The sequence below is a fragment of the Rattus rattus genome, chromosome 1, assembly GCF_011064425.1.
Source record: "Rattus rattus isolate New Zealand chromosome 1, Rrattus_CSIRO_v1, whole genome shotgun sequence".
NCBI classification, from domain to species: domain Eukaryota; kingdom Metazoa; phylum Chordata; class Mammalia; order Rodentia; family Muridae; genus Rattus; species Rattus rattus.
This window is the reverse complement of record NC_046154.1, coordinates 182,101,904-182,116,628: the sequence shown is the minus strand read 5'-3', so window position 1 is coordinate 182,116,628 and position 14,725 is coordinate 182,101,904.

The window sequence follows — 14,725 nt, the reverse complement described above, 5'->3', positions numbered from 1 at the left end:
CCAGTGGAAGGGGAAGCTTTGGGTCCTGCCACAGCTGAACCCCCAGTGAACGTGATTGTTGGGGGGAGGGCGGTAATGGGAGGAGGATGGGGAGGGGAACACCCATATAGAAGGGGAGGGGGAGAGGGGAGGCTTTAGGGGTTGTTGGCCTAGAAACCCGAAAAGGGAATAACAATTGAAATGTAAATAAGAAATACCCAATTTAATAAAGATCGAGGAAAAAAATATACGATAAAATTTAAAAAAAAATCAATAAACTTTTTCTTGTCAATTTCAACCTTCAGGAAATCCATAGTTTTTTTTTTCTTGCCTTAACAGTATACTAATTTGAAACCAATCAAAATCAGAAGATATATGCATACAGTATATTGTGTTTTCTAATTAAACCTTTTTTTGACTAGATTGACAAATAGTTCCACATAAAATAAACCATTAAAAAACACTTTACTTACATTAAAAAAATCTATTATTTTCTTGACTTCTTCAAATAAATGTTGATTTGCTGTATACACATATGTAATTGTATTAGATAGTCATAGTGTATAATAACTGGAAATTTTTTATTTTTATTTTATTTTAAAAATTATAAGTAAAATTTTACTATTCAATGACAGTCTTTGACTAATTAAAAAGTAATTAACTACTCCAGTGTTCTGCTAGTTGAGATGTGATAGTTATTTCAAGTCTGCCTAGGGCTATATACTTCAGTTAAAAATATAAAGGAGAAAATAAAGAGAAATCACAGAGGTATAAAGATAGACAAATAGATAGATACATAGATAGATATGTAGATACATAGATAGGTACATAGACAGATACATAGATAGATACATAGATACATAGATAGATACATAGTTACACGGATACATAGATAGATACATAGATACATAGATAGAGTAATAATAGAGAAGACAAAATTGAATTGAGTGGATATGAGAAGAAAATGTAAATGAAAGGGTATTGGAAGTGGTGGCTCACTCTATAGTCATTTTTAAAATGTTTGTGTATGCCTACGACTTAAAAAATTCTTTCTAAAATGCATACCTATACACGCACATACACATGTCCATGCATATGGAAACATATTTAAATGGAGTTATCCAGATTATGAAAATACAACAGGGAACCAAACAACACATGCTAATCCCGGCTCAAGACACTGGTTATATCTATTTTATAATGGTGAGCCAAAAGGGATATACAGGCCTCTATATTTTGCAGAATATTTCTGTTTTACTTGTTTACCATCTAGAATTTGGCAGTATGGCCCTACTTGAAATAGAAACTGAAGAAATAAGTCATAAAATCTAGTAGACATCAAACAAGTAGTGATCTGGAGATGTTTAACATCAGTAGCTAACTTTCATGGTACAGGAAGGTGCTATGCAGAGAAAAAAGTAATCCTCAGTCTTACGTGTCTGTGAATCCTGAGAGCTACAATAATGATGAGACTGACAAGACATATCCAAAAATGCAATAGTGGTACAAATGTCATAAAAGTAGCAATGACTTTCACTTAAATTTAAGGCACATGCTATGGGATATAACCCATACATGGAACCATTAACAGGACTAAGGATATGTGATTATTAGACGTGTACATAGACAGTAAGAAAGAACCTATCACTATTATTCTGATAGAGGGACACTCTATCACTCTAGTCACTTATTTATAAAACTTATCTATCTTATCTATAAAACTTTATCTTTCAACTCTCAGAGGAACTTCTTTTGATCAATGACAGTTACCACAGCGATTCAGAAGTGGTCCAAAGGCATGGAATGATAGACTTCAGATCATGCAGCCATAAATGTGTAATCTGTATCACATCCATCATCTTAACCTCAAGAATTTTTAATTAGGGAACAGAAAGAATATAAGTACAGTAGGTGGTAGATAAGGTCAATAAAACTGTATTTTCTGGATACAATGGATCAGTGCTTGTGACAACATTCACAAGACCTGTACAAACTCAAGCCACACAAAGTAACATCATTTAGAAAGAAAGGTAGGAAAAAGCGTCCCTCTTGTCTGAAGAGTTAGTGACAGATTGTAGCTGAGAGAAGAGCCAACAGCACCAGCAGCTATCAACAACCAACCAACAGCCCATCAAAAACAATCGCCTACCTTTCTGAGACCTTGAATTTTTACATGTGTGAAAAGTCCCTAGAATTCCAAACATCACACAAATGCAGAAACTATCTGCAGCTAAGGAAATTCAAACTCTTAATAGAGCAGGAGGCAAATCGTAGTCAGTTTCTGTGGACAATCTGAAGCGTCCCCATATCCCACACATAAGATTAAAATGAAAACAGGTTCATAATATTTACCATAATATTTCTGAGTTTTTAAAGAAAGGATAACTCCGAAATTGTTGCTAAAGTTTGAGAGGAATGACAACTATACCTTTCAAATATCATTGATTCCCGAGAACAATAGCGTTGATAAATTTTGAATAATAAATCACAGTATCAGAAACCTGAGACAGTCAAGAATCTGTGTAGGTTCCAGCAGATAGACACCTATGTCATTCTTCATTACATCCAAAAGTCAATTATTGCTATTTTACCAATAGAAACACAGAAAATAAATAATTCCTACAGTCTTTGTATATTGATAAAAATCACAAACTTGACAAGCTTGAATTTCAAACAGCTTCACTTTTCCAATCTTCATATATCTTACTAGACATATGAATGTAAGCTTACCTTGTAGGTTTTTTCTTAAGTTTCTTTAACAGTCCAGTCTTTGTCCCACTCCCAGCCTGCCTTCTGACTATTCCACATCGCATACCTCCTTCCCCCTTGTCCCCTCTTCTCCAAGAGGATAGCCCCATCCCACCAGACCTCCCCATTCCCTGGGGCCACAAGTGTCTCCAGGGTTAGGTGCATCTTCTCTCACTGAGTGAAGACCCAGCAGTCCTCTGCTGTATATGTGTTGGGGGGTCTCTTATCAGCTGGTGTTTGCTGCCTGGTTTGTGGCTCAGTGATTGTTCAATCGTGGGGGACCAGGTTAGTTGAGACTGCTGGTCTTCCTCTAGGGTCTCGCTCCTCCTCAGCTTCTTCCAGCTTTTTTCTATTTAATGACACGTGTCACCATTTTCTGTCCATTGATTGGGTGTAAGTATCTGCATCTGACTCAGCTGATTGTTGGGTCTTTCAGAGGGCAGTCATGCTAGGCTCCTATTTGTAAGCACGCCATATCATGAGTAACGGTGTCAGGCTTTGGGGCCTCCCCCTGAGCTGGATCCCACTTTCGGCCTATCACTAGACCTCCTTTCCCTCAGGCTCTTCTCCATTTTTGTCTCTGCGATTATTTCAGAAAGAAACAATTCTCAGAGTTTTTGACTGTGGGATTGCAACCCCATCTCTCCAATTGATGCCCCATCTTTTTACTTGAGGTGGACTCTACAAGTTCCCTCTCCCCAGTGTAGGGAATAATTCTTTTTATTGTATATAGTTTATTGATGTAAGAGAAAGAGCTTTTATATTGGATAAAAGGGGAACATTAGGCATAATGTGTGTTATCTATGGATGTATTTCCTGTCAATATAAAGCCTATTATCATATATAGGACCTAGGAGCCAGGACTTCTGGTAGGGAGTACATATACTGGGCTACAATTAGAGGCAGTAGAGATTCACACCAAAAGCAGACTAGATAGTAGCATAGACCTGAGGATTGGCAATCAATAATGTGGCACTCACAGAATAGAATAAATGGAATAATTGAGTTAGGAGCTAATGGGAACAAGCCAAAGCTTTTGGCCTAGACATTTACTCATATATAATTAAGTCTCAGAATAATCATTTGGGAACTGGGGCACTAGTGGAAAAGCCTGTGGTCACACAGTGCAGACTTACTTTTAGGTAGGATTCTATGCCAACGGTACAGCTTAGCAATGAGTAGTGCACAGTAAAAGGAGAGAAAGGGATCTTTATGGTATCCTCTGACCTCATATGCTTGTCACAACAGACACTGAACCTTCTTCCCAACACACATGAATAATCACGAGATAAATAAATTATATGTAATAAAAATGTTAAGAATAGTATTCTGTTTGGCAATGCTAGTGATATTACGGCCCAAGAAGATATTGTTAATGAATTTTCTAAATGACTATAAGGAGACATCTATGAGACATAGGACCAAGGACAGAGCTATGATTGGTTTTCATGGCAATTATAAACAGTTTCCTGTTTGTGTTACTAATCTAGATATTACGAATATGTCAATTCTTCATGCCACCACTTCCTTCAGGCTTATCCCCAACCTGTGGGGATCATGGTAGCATTATCCTAGTGGATTCCACCAGTAGTCATAAAGACCATACTCTATTATTCCAAGTGTAGTATTTTCCCTTTTCTAATGAATAAAGAAGCTAAAGACTGAGACAATAAGTAATCTAAGCCTAGATATAGGTACGAAACAGAGGAATAATTTCTTTTGTTATTATTCACAGATCCTGAATCTAAGGAGGTTTTTTCCATTAAATGACAAGATGCATCTTAGTGAAAAATAGTGTCATTCTTTTTTTGTCAATGCAAAATGTGATAGCCTAGACAGAGAGCCATTGAAGAGAACTCATAAATTTTGTGATAAGGATACTAAAGTAAAGGACTCTACAAGGAATGGCTTCTGGTAGCAGTACAGGTGATGAAGAGCTCAGTTTTCCTTAGGGGTCTGGCCACCAGAATCTCGGCCATAATCCATTGAGTACTTGGGCAATACAAATGGGACTCTTTTTTTCCTTCTTTCCTTCTTTCTTTCTTTCTTCCTTTCTTTCTTTCTTTTTTTCCTTTTTAAAGGTCACACAGGTGAGGGGCAGAGCAGAGAGGACTGAGAAGTGAGTGTGTTAAGGATGTGAATTTCCTAAATAATTAATAAAATTTATGAAAAAAGGATTTAGTGTATTTTGGCTCATGTTCTTGTAGTTGAATCTTGAGAGCTATATCTATAATGAACTGCTATTTGGCAGTGTCTCAAGGAAAGCCAGGGCATCACATGACATGACAAAAGGAACACATGTGTGCATATATTCAAATAATATATTCAGTACACTCACTCTAGTTCTTATGAAATCCATTCACTTATTAGACACATTCAACTTGCACTTTATTCAAATTATTTTTTAATTCTAGTTTTCCCATTTCTTTTCACTCATTGTTTTCATTTCAGTTGTTCAAAGAAAAGTATCAACACCTTTATTTTTATATTCAGTATTTCCTCTCTGCTTAATTTTCTCCTGTCTGATATCATTTCTTCTCATTTGCTATTTTGGTAGTCAAATATCATTTTCTTCATTTCATTTTCAAAACATGGAAAAAGGATCTAGTAAATATTTTCTACAATGGAATTTAAAATGTTTATACTCAGGCAACAAATCAAACAAACAAATAGTCTAAAACTCAAAAAGTGGGTCAAATGAGTAGTGATTTAAAAATGTAGTATTTCATATTACCTTGTCTCACTGAGTTTGACTAAAAGTAAATCAGCTGTTTATGCTGTGTGTTTTGACGATTTGTTAAAGCAAGGTGATGCAGCTGGTACTGAATTCTTAGTAACCCAATATTGAGGAATTATCCTGTTTTCTATACCACAAAAGAAGGACAGCATCCACTGTCTGTGGTCATGTAGGTAGTTTAATGAAAAATCCTATCTTTCTGTTCAGTTATTTTTTTCAAGCTGACTTATTAGAATCATCCTATATCTGTTAATATCCCTGGTTTAAATAGCTGTTAAAGAGACTAAGATTATTTATAGGTCCCCAGCTGATAGTTCTCTATACTTCAGATTCCATCAGTTCTCAATTTTTGCCTGTTCTGATATTCACTATCTTTCCTGAAAGGAAATTAAAGGTGAGAAAACCAATAGCTCAAAGGAAAAGACATCTGTGGCATTTAGCAAGGACAAGATAAGCGGGGTTCAACTTACTCTTAATATCGCCTTGCATGGTATGAACTATCATAGTCCTAGTAGTCTCAAAAGTCAGTATTTTTCAAATTCTCTAAAATGATAAAGGCTTCTTGTTCAAAGAGTAGAATTCTTGTGAGTATATCTCTACAGTAAATAGGTCCTGACCAACTATGTTTCTGAAATTCAATATTTCAAAATGGATATCTTTTCTAGACAACGTGCACATTGAAGTTGCAAATCTCTCTCTACGTGTGTACACATAAAACTTGAATGTTTCATTAATATACACTATGAAATTCAGATAGCATGACAATTTTAATTGGTGGAATGCTACATACTTTTTCCTCACTGGTTTTAAATCAGAAACCAATATTGAGAATTTCATAGAAAATTTATATCACACAAATCGCCTACTCACATGCTAAGCAACACAAAACAGAATTCATCAAGTCAGTCATTTACAATGTTCTTATGTTTTAAATAAAAAAGTAAGTTTCTCTTTTTGCAACTGGCTAACTAAATGTAACAATAATGATAATTTTAAAATAAATCTTACAATCTTATGAAACATCTACTCTCAAGGGGGTGTGAAAAGGGTCACAAAAATGTAACATTTTTTAGGGCATATAGATTCCAGAGACATGATGATCTGAATTTAAAACTCAATTATGCTCCTTTGAAAGAAGTACCATAACATTCATGACATACTTTATAAGCTAAAAATTTAAGTACTTGGTCAGCACTTCTAGTATATATGTGGGTTATATGTATTTAAACAGCTTAATTTCTTACAATTATCTCTCAGACAAAATTTTTATATGTAAGTGTTAAATAGGAATTTATCCAGCTATTAAGAACAATGAGCAATGCAATCAAGGACTCACAAGAAGGTAAAACAGCTACTTTGAAGCACTGAAGACTTCCTTCAAATCAGTTTTTTCATCCAAATTAGTTTCTTCGTTCAAATCAGTTCTGATAATCACATGGAAAGCCTCCGGGCAACATCTCTACACCACATCAGGCATACCCCTCTTCAAAATGATCTCTCCTAAATCTATATCATCTTATGATCATATCCACGGATGCAGCTATCAGACATCTCTACCACCACCATGGACTGGCAGGTTTTAAAGTGTGACTCAAGTATATGGTACATGCTACAAATATTATCCCTGAGAGGTTGACCCTGAAGAGTATAAAGTAAATGAGTCTCGAATCTAGCTGCTCTCTGTTTAGGTTTCTGACACTGAGTCCTTTCTTTGAGTACCTGCCTTGGGTTCCCACAAAGATGGATTGTAACCTTGTAGTGTGTGTGTGTGTGTGTGTGTGTGTGTGTGTGTGTGTGTGTGTGTGTGTGTGTGTGTGTGTGATTTATTAGATTATTAGATGCACTAGAATCAGAGATTATGGTCCAATTACACCAACAGTGGTAGGCTGTAAATAAAAATATATCCAAAAGTTACTCATTTCAAGAGGCTTTAACTCTTAGCTGGTCTTCAATCAATCCTGGAATTACACAAATATAGGCTGTAATGCTAGTGCAGGAATGGACTTGCTACCAAGGTAAAAAAAGTGAACAGGCAAAGAGCAAGAACGTCCTCTTTTCCTGTCCTCAGCAAAAGCTGTGGTTATAGTTATGTCTTCCTGTCTCAAGATCTGGATCAAAGTTTTGTATCATTATTCTTCAAAGATCTAGACTAAAAGTAGATTTACCCTCTTCAAACTAAGCAAAAAGTCCCTCACAGGTGTGCCCTCCATTTTGAATCATAGTCCATTTCAATGTAGTTGAGTAGACAACCAAGAAGAACCATCACAGTAACATATAAGCTAAATAAACATCTTCCTCACCTAAGTTACTTCTGGTCAGTGGCTTATTGATACAACAGAAATCAACTTAGGATGATGAATAATATGAAAAGCATGGAATACTCATCTGAGCTCTACATTTTATTATTCTTAAGAAACACCTTCTAGTCTACCCTGGTAAACCTGAACTCTTTACCATGCAATTTCGTACACGGAACCACAGTAGTGTGTGCTGTATTTGTATCACTTGAATATTCCCACAGGAACTGATCTACAGGGTCACTGGCTTAGCCTTGCTTGTGACCCCACTTCCTTTGCTTATTTCTCCATCTGTAGCTTTTTGAATTTCCTTAACTTCTGTATATATGTACTTAAGCCAAGCAGGGCAGTGTTCCTTTTGCAAATAATCCTTACTTCCTTTCTCACTGCACCTCGGGTTCACTTGGATCTGAATTCCTTTGAACTTGATCTTTACTTCTTCCTCACTCAGGGGATTCTCTATATTTATTTTGCACTAGAGCCAATTCTCAGAACTATTCGCTTACCTCTGTTTCATTCAATGAAGTTTACTCTTCAAGTCTTCTGTGGCAATTCGATTAGTATGAATCTTAACATACAATGCCATGGTTCTCAGCATTGTTTTGCCCTCTAATTCTTTGAAGCTGTGCTCACCTAAATAATCAAGCTACTCTTGTTTGTCCCATCGCTTGCTTGTCTTTGACTTCAGCCTCTGTTTGAAATACAAACTACAACCCATGTTTAGCAATTTAAATTCATTCTTAATATTTCAACATGAACATAGACCTTAGAACATATTTTAGCTATTTCTGAGCAGATGTAACTAACATTCTTTATGAACTATTGTCCGTATTCTATGTAAAATGTAATTTTATTTAAAGAAATTCTTCATTTGAAAGCTAATAATATAACCTGGCCTCTGTTTTTCTTCTCCATCCAACTTGTCATCTGTTTCCTATTGGTTAATATTATTTCTTGCAGATGACAGGAAATGCAATTCAAACTGGCTTAAACAACAATGGAGATATTTTATGGCTTCATGTAACTAAATTGCTCGCATGTAAGTTTTCAGGTGCCACTTGATGTAGAGCCTCCTATGCTATCAACAAGAATTATATTCTCTACATATCTGGGCTCTGAAAGCATAATACTGGCTTTGTTATCCCAGGTTTTTCTTTGAAAAAGAGAGGCTCCATCTCTCTCTCTCTCTCTCTCTCTCTCTCTCTCTCTCTTTCTCTCTCTCTCCCTCTACATATATATATACATATTTATGTACATATATATGTATATATATATATATATATATATATATATTTTTTTCTATTTCTTTTCTTTCAGTGGCCAAAAAAGCATCACAATATCCCTGATATTTTTGGGGGCTGCTTATCATTTAGACATCACTGAGTGCAGGAGAATTTTATTTCTTGGGATTTGAGTCTTCTATCTGCTGGTCCTAAACTCAACACTAGAAACAGAATATCTTCTAAAGGAAAAAAAAAGCATCAAGAAAAGATGGCAACAGGATCATTTTACATAGTTTCAACAATGATAAGAAAGCACACACATGGGCTGGAGCATCATTCACCAGAAATCATATACGTGCAAAGCCATCAATTAATCACATATGCTCATACTTATAATAATGTACTCTTATTATTTTAGTCAGGTAAATGACAAATTTGCTATTCAAAGAAAATGAATGTCTACAATTCAGAGTGAAGATCATTTAAAAATTATTTTTTGTTATTTTTACATACTAGAAGAAAATTATCAAAATTATCAAAAATTATAATTTTTGTGTTTAGGATACACATGACAAGGCACATCTAAAGCCCAGCTGTTCATTCAGAAAAAATACTTCCAATAACTTATTAAATTTGGAAAATAAAGAAAGAAGATTGTCTTCCATAAAATAAGAGATATGATAAACTATGTGAACTAAATACTATTTTCACAGAAAGTGTCATTATCCAACCTGAATAATAAAATCAGGGTAGAGAAAAGGATGACTAAAAAATACTATGTGTATTAAAAATAAAATTATAAAAATTCAAACCTTAAAGCTAAATGCACTAACAGAGAAAATAAGGAAACAGTATAAGTTAAACTTTGGAATTTACCACAGAGTCCCAGGAAATGAGAACCCCGAGTTCCTTCAAATTTTTTTTAAGATTACTCAATTTGGCAAGTTGTAGAAGTTTATTGTCTGTATATTGTCATCTAGGAAAAGAAGACACTAATCTGCTATAAAATATAGCAGGTGGATATAGCATAAGGATTTTTGAACACAATGGAATGGTTATTTTCACCTTGAAAAAGGAATTTTAATTTATGAGACAGTACAAAAGGTTGAACAAAAGGAAGAAAAGTTCAAAACAAAGGCATATTGCAACTAGGTTTAAGGCATTAAGAAAATCATTTAGTATGTCTCTTACTCATTTTTCTATCAGTCTCACTGTAAAATTCACATATACAACTTGAGTCACTTAAGTCATCGCATTTGCCATTTTCTTTAGATTCTGCCAAAATTTGGGGAGGACTGATATCTTTCTTCACTTTCTGAGTGCTTAGTTTTAAGTGAGTTGCCAGCTGGATCTACTCTATGAAATCAAAGAAAATCAGTCACATTCAAAACTGTAAAATGCAGAATTTCCAAATTATTCAAACAGCTACCTAATGCCTTCTGATGTTCCAGCTTTTTAAGCTCTACTTGCTTACCCAGATAAAAGGATTAAATGAAGACAATATTCAATGAAATCTGCCCACTCCAGAACAAATGGGAAGCGATGGAGAATTGTGTTCTTGATATCTCTATGTTTATTACAATTTGTTTGATGAATTGTTATTAATAGATTTCACGACTCTTCAGAAACTGCAATCATGTTTGAATTATATTTATTACTTTTGCCACAGTAAACAATTTTCTAAAGTTTTTGAAGTAGTGGAATATAAACTGTTGACGAAAAATAAGAAACAAAAGAATAAAAATTATGATTGATACCACTGAAAAGCAAACAACCCTAATAAAATACTGTGGACAATTATGTGCCTAAAATAGAATGAAAGAAATAAATTATTAGTTAAGCCTAACTTAATAAATATGTACCCTCAAAAGTAGTAAACCCAGAGTTGATGAGATGCCTTGGTGGGGTAAGGCACTTGGGGGCCAATACTAATACTAATGACCCATTTGATTCCTGGAATCTACACGCTTTTAAGTATTCTGCTGACCTACACACACACACACACACACACACACACTCTCATACACACACATACACACACAAACATAAACATACACATTAAATCAATAAATAAAAATGTAAAACATAAAATAAAAAAAATAAAAAACAAGATGACCAATAACAAATATTAAAATTGAATCTCTTCTTTAATTTTCCTATAAAAGAAAATTCTTGTTTGCTTTAATTCAGAGATCTACCACACAATTAAAGGACTGATATTAACTTTCCTTAAACTTCCTAAAGTCTGAAGGGTAGACTACATTTATCACCTCATTATGAAGGTTGCGCATTAACCTGATGACTGAAAAGAAACAAAAGTACTTAAGAAAAAATAATGCAGGTCAATATCTCTAATGAATATAGATGCAAAAATAGTCAATATAATATTGGAAATTTGATCTCAAATAGCATATGAAAATGTTCATTCACCATGAATGGTGTTTAGCACAGGGATTTAGAGATGATCAATGTGCATAAATCAATAGAAATGATACATCCCAATTAAAGAAATAAATGAGCATGTCAATAGATACAGAGAAGATAATTAACTTCTAAAAAATTTCATGACTTAAAAAATGGATTGCAAGTAAAAATGACTATAATAATAATAATAACAATTTATTTAATAATTATTAAAATTCAAAATTATCATTATCTGTATACTCAAGAGTAGAAAACTCAGGGTCGATGAGATGGCTCAGCGGGACAAGGTTCTTGGAGACCAATGCTAACACTGACCACCTAATTAATTCCTGGAACCCACTTGATGACAGGGCAGAAATGATGCTTGTAAATATCCTGCTGACCTCCACAAACAAACAAAAGGACACACACAAACATACACACATACACACACACACACACACACACAAACACACTAAATCAATAAATAAAAATGTAAAACCTATAAAACACAATCTGAAAGAAGAATAATGAAAACAAGAGACTATTAACAAAAATGTAATCAGTCTTTTAAGTTTCCTACAAAAAATTCTTTTTTGCTTTAATTTGGACTACTATCGCCCTGTTAAAGAACTGATATTAATCTTACAGGTTTTTAATTTGCTTTGAAAAATTAGTTTGCAAAAGTAAGTTTAAAAATATTTGGAAACAGTACAAAGATATTTTTGTTATGGACTCTGAAATCATGAGTACCTTGAATATGACATTTGACAGCTGAGGCTAGTTCACAACTTCTTTAGTGGGAAATATAACTGTTTCATATTCCCATGTAGTACTTTTATTAAAATTAGAAGCAAATATGACATAAAAGGTATAGTTGAGATCTACATAGTGATCCTCAGACAGCCAAGAGAGAGACAGAGGGAGAGACAGAGACAGAGGGAGAGAGAGAGAGAGAGAGAGAGAGAGAGAGAGAGAGAGAGAGAGAGAGAGAGAGATTCATTCTGGTGTGTGGATTTTTAAAACCTCAAATTCCATGCCCAGTAACATACTTTCTCCAATAATGCTCACACTCCATAATCCTTCTATAACCAGTCCAATTTGAGCCCAAGCAAGGTAATATATAAAGTTATGGCTGAGGGGATTCTCACTTAAAATATCACTTTCTACTGTCTGACGCCCATAGGCCCATAGCCATATCATAATGTAAAATATAGTGAGTCCGAATTCAAAAGTCCCCAAAGTCTTTCATTCTTAAGACTGTTTAAGGGGTTGGGGATTTAGCTCAGTGGTAGAGCGCTTGCCTAGGAAGCGCAAGGCCCTGGGTTCGGTCCCCAGCTCGGGGGGGGGGGGAGATATTTAAGTTCCTTGAGTCTCTTCTGTGACTCAAGGTGATCTCTTAACTGCAACCCATGTAAAATCAAAATAAAAAAGCAGCTCCTGTATTTCCATCATATAATGGCACAGAATATGCAATATCACGCTGGAAGGGAGGAATAGAAGGAGAATGAATAAAGCTAGGCCAACACCTAAGCAGATTTTCCTAAACCACAGAGGAAGAGTCCATAACGCCTTCATGTATCATTCTTGACCCTAAATTGGGAACCGCATGGCCAAAGTTGCCAATGTCATCTGCCTGCAGGAGCTGGAACCTGGATCTCTTCTTGGCTTGCATTTACATAAGCTTTCTTTTGTTGTTAGTTTCTTTTCCTTCTTTTTCACAAATTGGGAGTTTAGGTGGTGGGTCTTGACCAGAGAGTACTAGTCCCTTTATTCCATTTTGTATAAGACTTTTCATTAGACTTTTTTATTTCCTTGAGTAAAAGACTTGGCAGCACATTATGTTGCCTAGTGTTTCTTTTCTCCTTAAGCACCTTTTGTATTTCTTTCTGTCCAGCTTCCTCCCTTTCATTGTAGATCTGCCTAAGGGTGACCATTAGTACCACATGACAAAATCATTCATAAACTGTCTTAAAATCTCCTCTTCCAGTATCATTAATCCAAACCTCTTCAATTTAGACTCTGCTGGGTGTTCCCTGCCATGTATATTGAGCCTCCTTTTTAATAATAATCGAAGCAATATTTCTTCTTCGGTTTAACACCTCTGTTTCTGATTGGATTATGGGATTTTACAGTCAAGATTTATGTCCATGTTTTCTTCTTTATACTACAGAAGTCCCTGGATTAAATATTAGCTCTTGCTATTATTGATTGAATAATATTTTAAATATATGAACAAAAGGCATGGTGATTTTAACATACCTATTTCTATACTTATACACAAAATACAAAACAGATCATTTACACTTATTGTATGAGCCATATATTAACTTTCAGATTAATAGATCAGTCAAAATCTTCATCTGTAGTAGTTTTAGTCACCAACAATATTCTTTCAACTTTTGTCTCTTTTCTTCATAAGCATAATTTCTAGGATATAATGGAAGACCATTTACTATCATGTTGTTAGGCATAATGGGGTTTATACTTGACTTGATGTATTTACTTCCAGACAATTCTGAAAAGTCAACTTACCCCAATTTTTTTTAGAATTAACATCAAATATTATAAATTTTAGATAAAATATACATCTTTAGTTTGGCTTATAAGATTTCAGTGAGACAATGTTAAGATGCATATCCATTCAATGAACATCAGCATGAATGAAGACGGTACTCTATATTATTTTTAATGGCAACACATCTTTAATTCATATGGTTGGAGTAGATAAAATGGAAATGGAAAAAAGAAGCTATTACTGCAAAGCATACTATTCAGCATACTATTCTTTCAAACACAATGGAAAATGAGTAATAAGTGAATAAAGAGGAATTAATTATGGAAGAATGAGAGATGTGCTCTGGGTTTACTCTGTTTTCGAATGCCCAAGGTTAGAAAGGAGAAAAATGGTAGTAGAATTATTTTTGATATATTAATTCACGTTCTTTCTCCTTGCGGCTTTGTTTTTATAACTTTTGTAATTTATTTTTGATAATTATTGATGAGTTTTAGATACTACATGAAATTTTTAAAAAAAATACTCACACAGTACATATACTTTTCGTTTGCTGTGTATCTTAGAAATATTTGAGATATTTAATATTTGGTGAAATACATTACACCAGTTTTAATCTCAATCCCTTCCCTGAAACAATGTAATTACAGAAGACTTAAAATGTATATTTGGAAGGGCTCAAAGAGTTGAAGGGGGTTGCAGCTTCATAGGAAGAACAACAATGTCAAACCTGAACCCCTCAGAGCTTCCAAAAACTAAGCTAGAAAACCAAAGAGCATACATGGGCTGGTTCCTGACCTTAGGCACATTTGTAATAGAGGAC